Here is a 9,867-nt window from a genome sequence, read left to right on the forward strand (position 1 = left end):
AACATCCACAGAACTGGTGCCTCCATCTCAAATAGAAAAGGGCTTTCTTTCTTCCAGAAAGTGGCTAAGGAATGGTAGGTTAAAATTGGTGTCAGCGATGGCAAGGCACATGCAGGGGAGGAAATTGCCCTGACTACAAGTACACAGTAAGGGGCTCTCACTTAGATGCTAGCTCTCGGGAGAAGGCTCGTATCCAGGCTCAGGGGCAAAGGGAACATTAGGGATGACTGGGGGAAAAAGTGAGAACACACCTGAGAAGAGCTCCACCAGGGACTATTAAACATGAATCATCTGGACACAGCCTCTGGCTCGGGAAGCCCACAAACATCAGTCTGACAGATTCTGAAAGAATATCTGATGTATACAAACCTCATCTTCCTCAATGCCATCTACCCGTCACTGTCTGTCACTGGTGGAGACAAGATGCTAGGTGATCGGGGCATTTCAACTGACCAAGGCAGTCCTCTCATTTTTAAGGATTTAAATGTGGTTGGTTTTCCGTCTTTGTAAATGAGACCTAGCCCAGGGAATGCCACTTAATTCCCTGGCTATTTAGGGTTGGTGGGTGCAAGCTCTGCACAAGGTTTCTGTGTCCAGCAACAAAAGATTACTTAGGGGGTTCTAGCTGTCATCTTTTTTCCAGACACTCAACACTAATGTGTATTTAAAAATCCATGAGGCAGAAAAGAGTCTTCAGAAACAGAGAACTAAGAATCAGATGGCTACTGGATGCACTCTGTATGCTGAATTTCTTTGGAGTTTTATTTAGAGATAGAAAGTATTAAAAATACACAGGCAGGAAGGAATGCATGGGCAATTAGATAATTCAAGCTGTCCCACTTCTCACCAGAGTGCCAAGGGGAAGTGAGTTGTGAGTAAAGGTTTACAGAAAAATTAATGTATTTTCTTTCTGCATTTTTTTTTTTTTTCCTGGAGATTGACAGCACTGCCATAGAAGGCAACCTGTACATACGGGGACGAGATAGAAAAGGAGAGAAATAATGAGATACAAATGTTGCATTCTCTGGAGGTTTAAGTTCTAATAAAAACAAAACAACATCAAGCCTCATAATTATGTCTGAACTGCAAGGTCCACGTTTTGACTTTTCCCTGCCACAAGGTGCCTGTGGGCTGATCTGGTCGAGAACTCGGGGTATCTACAGTAAGAATATAAAATGCTCTCCTTACCCCTATCACTTGCAGGACTATTGGATGCACCGAGTGCTCTCATCACCTTTGGCAACTTTAGTTGGAATAATACAGGTGTGAAAGGGACAGAAAAGGATTTAAGAGGGAAAAATGAAGCAGAAGGACTGACTGAATTATGGTAAAGGATAAAGATTTATTTGGATTTGGAAGACAGAGTATCTTTTAGCAATGTATACTTCCTTGGAAAACCAAGGGACTTCTTGGAAATACTTAGGGGAACCATTTTTGTCCCTGCTGGAAATGCAATATGTTGTCTGTGTTTAGGGAAAAATAAATAAATAAATAAAGAGTGGATAATCCCTAACAGAAATGCCCCAGATTAATTTTGGTGTGCGCTCCATACCTTGTGTCAACCCACCTCCTAAGCAGATAAGCCTCTGCCCTCTGTCCTTCCCCAAGCAGAGCCTACTAACAACCCTACAAGATGCTTCCAGCATCCCCATCCAGCAGCCTTCAGGGGCGATGCCAGCAGCCCCGCAGGCAGCACCAAGATCCCCTTCAGCCTTTCACAGAAACGCTGCCTGCCTTGCAGGAGCACGCAAGGAAGCATAACGCTGGCATTTCTCAAATGTCAAATAAGGTAACTCATTATCTGGCACATAATTATATACTTTAAACATTACTGGAAAAGGAAGAATTGCTGGGGCATAAGAGAGCCCATCTTTGAACTTTCTGCAGAGCTCTGCTCAAGGCATCAATGCTGCGATGCGGTAACATGACTTTGTTTAGCTTAGTGGCTGTTAGACAAATGCTTTGGAGAATAGTGCAATTAGAGATCCGAACAATAAAATCAGAGTAAATAATGAAGGGTGGGAGTGGGGGAAGAGAGAGAAAATAGCATTATGTTGGCAGCCGCCCGTGACAGTGGATCTGTGCAGTAGTATTTGTCTTTGTGTCTTCCTTCTCCCTCCCTGTTTACACGTGGCACCCTGCCCAAATTCAGCAGTGCAGGCTCTGGCCTTGCTTTATGTTACGTACTGCCCAGGGGCATTCAGGGGCTCCTGGTCATTATGTGTGGTGTTGCAGCACAGTCATGGCAGTGCTGCAGTAACCTGCCCTTGGTGGCAGCAGGCAAAGGAGAGAGGAGGTGACGGGGAGATGTAGGGTGCCTGCTGAAGGTGATGCTGTGGAAGAGCTGGTCCCAGTGGGACAGGCCCTGCCCAAGGGCAGCCTTTGTTCATCCTCGTGGTGCTGGGCACCCCTGCTCTGGGTGGCCCTGCTGGAGCAGGGGCTGGGCTGGGGCCTCCTCAGGTTCATGCACACCTCAGCGCTCTGGGGTCCTGTAAAATGTCTGAGAGGCTGCCTATTTAAGTCCTTGTTAACATTTATATTTCTTCTCATGAAACATGGACTTATCTAACTGCCTCACGCCAATCCCACAAGTTCAATATTTCTCAGACTTGTCTGTGAGAGCAGCTCCTTGGCAACTTAATTAAAAACCAAAACCTTTTTCTGTAGAGGAAGCTTGTGATCTTCTGCCTCAGGAAAGAGAGTAGTTTAATTATAGCTGGCAGCTGAAAATAGTATCTTTCTAACCAATGGTCTAGTTGCTGTTCTCTGCCTCAGAGTGACTTATTTAGAGATGTCTTGTACCTGTTTTTTTTTTCCTGCTTCTATTTCCTACCAGGTCTTTGAGCCGACCATGTGGCAGAATGACATATGACACAAGCAAACTGTACAGTATATATGTTTTCTTGTATCTCATAGATACGTAGACAATTTTTTTTTTTCTCTTTGGATTTGAGCAAATGGTTTCCATTCAATGCAGGTATGAGGACAGGCTCCAAGACTCCAAGACACAAGGCCTAACATGCAAGCCCCTACAGAGCTGTGCCAGCAGAGAAGTGGTGAAAATAGATTCATACAGTAGTAGAATCATTTAGGTTGGAAAAGACCTCTGAGATCGTCAAGCCCAACTGTCAACCTAGCACTGCCAAGTTCACCACTGAGCCGTATCCCTAAGCACCACAGCTACATGCCCTTTGAATAACTCCATCCCCATGTGAGAGCCAGGTAAAACCCCTGTTTGTTCTAACTAGCTGCGAGGACTTCTCCTGGTGGTCCCTTCAGTTACACCAAGCTCCTTTCTGGAGCAGGACTGATAACAAGTGCTCCTTTGAGACCTGGGAGTTTGTAGTGAAGCTTGCTGTGAAGGGTTTTACAGCATGTTGCTGAGTTTTATCTGATTGTCCCCTGAACAAGGTGTTTCCAAAACGTGTATAAGAACATCAGCTATGTCCCAAGGGGTTCAGGAATACATGCGCCGCTAGTCACTTGAATCAAATGTCTCTTTCCCAAGGAACACAAAAACTGACTTTCTCATCTTGTGAGACAGTATCTTCTGGCTTTGCTGACCCCAGAGACTGCTTCTTCAGCTTCAAAGAACATGGGAGGAGGAGCAAACCAGCTCTGCTTCGTCCCCCCTAGTACTTCCCTCTGCACAGCTCCTTACACAGCTGCTGTTCTTTAGCAGTGCTGGCAATCCAGCTGTGGGGATCACTCACGTAGCAAAATCTGCCTGCTTATCAGCACAGACAGCGCAATTTACTCATAGTCTGCCAGTGTTTTGTTTTATATCCTGGAAAGTTTCAGCACCCTGAGTTAAGCTAATGTGAAGTGAGCTCTTGTATTGCCTCAGGAGCAAATTCTATGGCTGGTAGCTTCTTGCTGGACCCCTGAAGTGGCTGCAGCAGCTTATAGAAGGAGTTTAAAGCTGCTGAGGTACCTGGGGCTTTAGGCCAGCAGTAAGACATCACAAGGCACAGAGAATAAAATGATGTTAATAACTCACTCCAGACATTGCTGTTTTTCATCTCTCCTAGGAATTTGGGCAGTACAGATACTTAATTTTTTAAAAAAGACCTCTTAAGGGATATGCTAAAGACTTTCAAATAACATTGATGTCATTAAACTGTCTTTTGTGACTTGGCCTTGTCTAAAGTGCAGCAGCAAACATTTGCGTATGGTATTATTATTATTACTATTATTTTTGTACCACATTTTGCTATCTCTTTTCCTGTTTTACCTTTCCTTCCAGAATATCTGTCAAAGCATTCACCAGACACTTACCATTGTATGTTTACATTTCTCTGAGTCGTAAAGATGAATGCCTACAAGTTATTTGTTTTAACCATCCCATCAGTCTGTTGTTCATTGATTAAACTGGCCTGATTGATTTTGATTTGGCATAGAAATGCTAAGGGCAGATTTAGTGTAATAGACTAGGATCTTTGCCCTTGGTTTCCACAGCAAAGCAAAGTTATTAAGATACTAAATTAAATTCAGACTTTGAAGCCTCACTTTCACTTATTATACTGTTCTCTTTAATGGCTCCATTGAAGTTAGTGGAAGCATTCCCTTTAAGTCAGAGGAACAGAGGTTAGGACAGAAGTTGGGAAGTTCATCACAGGATTCATAGCATTTCATGGTGGGAGGGAAATAAGGCTGAGAGCAGAATCCAGCCCTTGCAGGGTCATGCTTCTACTTACTAAAAGTAGCATGAGCACTGTGGTAGGTTGCTTGTTTTTGTTGATTTTTTTTTTTTGTATCCCTGTCCTCCTTTACAAAATATTTTCTTCTGTGGCTTGGCATGAAAGCACTCAGAAACTGGAGGACCATTTAGATTCAAAACTTCTAAAGAGTGTGGCTGCTAGACTGTGTCTTTCATTCCTGTCAAAGAGCCCCTCACTCACAGTCCAGGGAAATAGTTTTGCATATTCAGACCTCTTGGTCTCAACACAGCCAGTGTAGTTTTCACGAAGACAGAAAGAATCTGTAAAATAGCCCTGGCTGGATCTGAAGCAAAGATCATGTGGCGAATCTAAATGCTCCCAACAAAACTGCATCCCCCATTAGCTGGTACTAACCCAGCAGTGCTAAGAGTCGAGCCCCCTTTTTTAACTGTGGTTAAAATCCACTGGCTCTATCGTCACCTGCGTGGGCAAAACCTGAAGCCTCATTTGATATCTAATCAAATTAAGCACATATCTTTGGGGGGTTCAGTGCAAAGTGAAGAAATGAGCCACTCAAAATAGCAAATTTCCATCGGTCTCCCTGGTGGTTGTAATGAAAAAGCTGATTCATGAAGTCAGAGACAAGAAGCTCAAATGTTTCAGAAATGTGATTGCCCTTTATTGCACAGTCTGAGTAAGAGCCTTTTCCTGCTGCCGAGTCCCAGTGTCTACAATCACTTTTTAAATACAGCTAATTACATGAGGCAGCTTCTCCCCCACCCCCTGAATGGTAGTCTAGACTTCATTTATCAGGAATACAGAGATGAATGAGATGATGCATTCAAGTTGCTGCGGTTTGGAGAAATGTCTTCTGTACTTGTAAATGAGGATGTCTGCTTTGGGGGAGATTGTTCTGAGATAATACAAAGGCAGCTGTGGCGCTGATCAGGAATTTTGTTAAGAATTCGCTTGTAACTATTTTGTTATTACACACAAATATGCTAAAAGCTGCAGCTGAACTGAGAAGTATGTCTGCCCTAAAGGTTTTTAAGTATCCTACAGGATCATGTAAGGAAGATGTTATCCCTGTAGCAAGAAGGTTGCACTTACGATAGTTTTGCAAGGATATAATCTTCCTGCAGATTAACAGACCTTTCAGTCTGTCACAGCTTCAAATTCATTTTCCTTATCTAGGGTCTCATGTCACAGACATCGCCATGGTGCCTTGGTACCTATTCGGAGAATACTATGCATTAACCAATAACTATTACAAATCCAGCAAGAAGCTAAACCAAGGGAAAACAAACAAACAAACAAAGAAACAAACACAACAGGATATCTCCACTGAATTTTCCATTAAAAAAAAAATAAAATTCCTTGAGAATGCACTATAATATTTGGGAAAACCCAAAGGTGAGAAAAAGAGAAGCTTTGCTGCCATAGGAGACTACTGTTTCTAGTCTGCATAGAGACAACTCATTACTCAGATTTGTCAAAAGTAGTGGTCTCTGTGTTCAGCTGCTTCTCATCACACAGAAAGATGACTCTAAGACTGCTATTTCTCAGTAAGCTCATTTAAGAATAAGGACAACATAGGGTAACAGCTATAGATTTGATGAGGCTCATGCTGAAAATATGAAATGCAAAGGGTTTTATGCTTCATATTTTTAATCGCTTAAAACTTTCAAATATACTAAATGATCCCTTACCAGAGTTGTTCTTAGTACTTTTGTACCAAAACTACCAGTGAGTGTGAAGGTTGCACAGGTGTGCATCAGGTATGGTCTATATGAATTATGGAAGGCTACTTCCAGACTATGAAATTAATAACAAAATAATAAAAATGTGGTGTGATTAATCACAGGCCAGCTAGAGTTCTCCCAAAGGATTTCTGGGTGTGGTCTGAAAGACATCATGAACCAGGGACTTCTCCCAGTAGGCAACTGGGATGCGGTCACAGTGTGTTTTTTTAATTACATGGATGCCAACTAACTGCCTAACTTACCTTAGGGGTAAGCAATGGCCTCTAGCATTGTTTAGGGGATCAGTATAAGTGAAGGAAAAGAAATCACACCCCATTTTGCAAGGAACTTTATGTAATCTTTGTTCAGAGAAGATAGCCTTGAAAAAATGTTAAATATTATAGGGCAGTTGGCAGAAAGTATCCTGGATAGAAATATCTTTATGGTTTAAGCCGATCATCTGAGGGCAGCCCATTTAGGTTTTCTGACGTTATGGTTTGGGCTAGGGTTAACACATTTGTGACCTATGTTAGATACTAAGTGACTGAGTTCATGCTAATGCAACTCAGTCTCAGTGAGCTGAAAGCCATGATGGGGTGGTCCCCACTGCAACAAGCAAAGCATTTGTTTCAGATGTCCCCTTGGGTGGAGGAGCATTGGGAAAGATAGTGTCTGTGGTCCTGGGAACCAAGGACTCACAGTGATGGTGGACAGGCAATGCTGCCTTGCACTGTCTCAACTCACACCCTCTGGGATAAAAAAGAACAGCAGAAAACCCGTTCCCTCTCCCCAAGGCTTTCTGTAAGTCACACATAACAAAATGTTCCCTTCCCTTGGTCCCTCTAAAGTCAATCCCTTCTTATCACCAGCTCCCAGCTGCCCTTTTTTTGCAAGGTTTCTAGAGGTTTCAAGCTCCAGCTCATCTGAGCAAGGACAGCATCCCCAAAGGCTACTAAGAAAGCATTAAGGACTTCTTTGCTTGCCTTTTGAGTTACCAGCTGCTCTTCACTGGATCTGCAGGAGCTCTGCGGGGACTTTGGCTGGCAATGTTCATGCCCGTCTCCAGGCTGATGAGATCGCAGCAAGAAATCCCAGGGCTGGTGCGGCAGTGGGCTCATGTTTTCATCCTGTCAATACAACAGCCACTGCTGGCTGCAGCTGATTGATTGGAAGAGCAGCAAATTACTGTGCATTTTTAACTACGTTGCTTTTCTTCCTGAGAAAGTAATAAATCAGCTTCTGAAGCCAGTAGAATAGCAAAGTTTCCATCAGCACTGGAATGCAGAAACCTGTGGTACTGCAGATGTATAAGGTAGACGTTCTTCTTATCCACCTGTGCTGCTCACAGCCTTAAACTGTATGATTAGCCAGGAGCAGGAGGAGATTTATAACAAATAAGGATGCTTTTCATATTTTAAGACACAATAATGAGAAAGAAGAATAATAGGGAACAGAGTCTCTGGTCTCATTAATTAGTTTCTGGTGAGTCCCCTGAGGACCACCAGCTCTGACTTGCCTGATCAGACAGATGTGGTTACCCCACCAGATCTGTGACACTGGCACTTGGATGAGTGATGGATCCATGTGGGCTGAAAGAGAGAGCAGGGTGACAGGGAAACAAGGCAAAACAATTATTTGCTGCTTCATTGTGAGAAGTTCAGTTTTTCTATGTTCTTCATCCTCCATGAGGAAGGCAAAGCTTCTCATCTCCAACTCACTAAATCCCATGCCAAAAAAGATTATGGTTTATCTTAACTGGGCTGCAAGGGCCCAGATCTGCTCCTGGTTACATCAGCACATGCTTGGGATAACCCCACTAAAATAAGCACAATATTCAACGAGTGTAACCCTGAAATGCTCTGTGTCTGAAGGAGATGGAGCAAAGAGACCCCAAGACCTCCATCGAGAAGCCTGAGGGTCTCTGTTCTGCTCACTAGGAAGAGTTTGTTTAGCAATCCTTCAGAATTTGCCTTCTAATGCTGTAATCTCAACACCCTATCAACAAATTACCAAATCCCATCCCAAGAATAATGATGCTGGCAGTTTGGAGTGAATTCCTAATGCATTTTACCATTTCTTTAACAATTACAGCTCTATTTAAAATGAAGAGAATTATATTGCTATTCAGTTTTAGAGTGATAAATTGCAGGATATTAAAAGATTCTTCTCTGAATGCAAACAATAGAGAACTTAATTATTGCTCAGAGTGTCACTGTAGCATTATGGAACAATTTGAAATTCAACTTGCCTGGTTAGATTTATTTTAAGTCTGACATTTTCAGCCCTAGCTTTCACTCTCTGGGTCTCTTTTTCACTCTGACAACACATCAATCTATTTTCTAACAGTTCTAGCAGTAAAATAATCTCTCTTAATCTGAAGTTTTTCTCTATTATTTTATATTGTGAGATAAAAGTTTCCTTTCAAATGCAGCCTGGTACAGGAAATGGGTTTATATGGGAGAAAAATTCAGGCCATCAGCAGTATTTCTAATCCATATGTGCCTTTTGCCATAGATAAAGCTGCCTGAGAATTCTTGAAGAACCATCTTGCAATGAAAAACACAGTTTAACTGACAATAATACTCTATGGGAGTATACCCATTTCTCTAATATTTCCAATGAGAAACCAAAATACTTCATTATGACTTTATCAATACATTCAGCTACTAGGCTGCAATCTGGAGTTCTAGATTTAAATATTCATTTTAGTAACATACACATATTTCCTACTAAGTATGTAGCATATTTCTTGCAATATAAAATTTGAAGGGATACATTTAGAATATTTTTTCCACTGATCCCAAATACAATATTTTACAATTTATTTATTGGGAAATCTAAAAATGCTTTCCTTCATTCTGATTCAGAACAATCTGAATGCTAGGAAGATGGCATCCCCAGCTGACAGCGTACTTCTTGGGTACCTTCATCTGAAGGCAATGGACCCAGAGGTGGCGTGATCTGTAGAGCACAGTAAGACCTCCTGCACTGCACAACACAATTTTTCTTTCCCCAACAGGCTGAGGGAAGGGTTTGCAGGCAAGTTTCTGCTGCAGGCAACATCTTCGGTAGAGCTCAGACTGAGATCTGTGTGCTTGGAGCTGGCCAAGGTTATCCCCATGACAACACCTGAAGGAGAAGATACACCAACGTGAGACTGAACGGGACGCACTGCTGTTCCTCGGGCAGCTCCATTCTCTGCTCCCCCTCCAAAAACATCTGTGTGAATGATATTTCACCCAGCCTTGGTCAGATAACAGTGTGTGCCAGTCACCCTGGGCACATCCTTCTCGCCAGTCCCTGAAGTCTTTCAAGGACTTCCAAAATCTTCCATTGAACTTCAGGAAAAGAAAAAACACAAAAGGTGATTCTGAGTGCAGTAAAGTTATGAGGGCAGAGATGATTGAGAGGTCCCGCTGCCTACTCATTTTTACAGCTTATTAACGAGTGCTCAGTTCTTCCAG

This window comes from Aythya fuligula, chromosome 3 (assembly GCF_009819795.1).
Source record: "Aythya fuligula isolate bAytFul2 chromosome 3, bAytFul2.pri, whole genome shotgun sequence".
NCBI lineage: Eukaryota > Metazoa > Chordata > Aves > Anseriformes > Anatidae > Aythya > Aythya fuligula.